This window comes from Dendroctonus ponderosae, unplaced genomic scaffold (genome assembly GCF_020466585.1).
Source record: "Dendroctonus ponderosae isolate FM_Combo_2020 unplaced genomic scaffold, Dpon_F_20191213v2 Dpon_F_20191213_8, whole genome shotgun sequence".
NCBI lineage: Eukaryota > Metazoa > Arthropoda > Insecta > Coleoptera > Curculionidae > Dendroctonus > Dendroctonus ponderosae.
Genome location: NW_026019016.1, coordinates 339,871 through 341,098, shown reverse-complemented (window position 1 = coordinate 341,098; position 1,228 = coordinate 339,871).

Here is a 1,228-nt window from a genome sequence, read left to right as displayed (position 1 = left end):
CTTAAGGCATGAACATCTATTAGGACCTTTTCTCCAGGCTGATAGTTCTCGCCTTCACGACGATGTCGGTCCTGGAGTGCCTTGGAGGCATCTTGGCGACGTTCGCAATTTTCACGAGCACGAGACAAATTGTTTGCAATCACTCGAAGATATGAACCGATCTGATGGTCAAAGTGTTCGTTCTCGATAACGCCACGAAAGTCTCGGTACACTTCGCCAGGTATGCGCAATTCCCGACCGAAACACAACTGTGCAGCACTAAATCCAGTTGCGTCGTTCCGAGCACTGTTTATCGCGAATCGGTTAGAGGGCAAATGTTCCTTCCACTTGCGATGATTCTCCTGCGTTAATATCGATAGTTGCGTTAGCCCACAAAGTTTCCTTCTGGTCTAAGTGCAGGCACTGGATCGAGGTTACGCGGAACGTTTATTATTACTCCTGCAAGCAGTTGTTGTAACATTTAAAAATTAAACATTTAAAATGTCGGTGATTAGCGGCAAACTAAGCCGAAAAGGAGACGCAGAGAATCAACCAGATTGCTCCAAAAAGTCTGAGAAAAACACGAAAAAGGTTTCACCGGCAGTACGTTGGGCAGCCACTTGTTACCGTGAAATTACTTTTTTTCCTTTTTCTGATTGTCTACATTCGATACACACTTCCACCATCTTGACGCTTGTCCGTCACTGCAACCAGCCTTACACCGGCGTGTATGGTGGGCTGCATACCTGGTCGCTAGAACATTTATTTTAAAATACCACTGTGGGTATAATTTTATATTTTCATTTTTATAGACATATTTTTTATCATTATTATGTCAAATATCGTCAAATTTTGACACTTATTTAATAAATTCCATAGTCACCTTACAAAATGTAACAACTTTTTGACAACAATGTCCGATATATCGATTTAACTTTATCATTTTTAGGTTGAAGTTCAGCAATTCTATCGCAATAGAAAGAGAATTGGGGTGCAGATGTTTAATTTTACTTCTAAACATAACAACATAACAATATTAGAGTATTATTTAGATATATTTACAAAACCAATACATGTCGGAGTCTTAAAACGGCGAAGGGCTGGGCTCCAGAACGCAAGCATTATAAGTTTATTAATTTAACAGTTTTTTCCTCGCTGGGCTTAGGACAAGAGGTATTCCAATGGCTCTCAATGTCCGTCGCACTAACATTGCAATGTGCGTGATATAAAAGTGCTACCAAATGTGAGT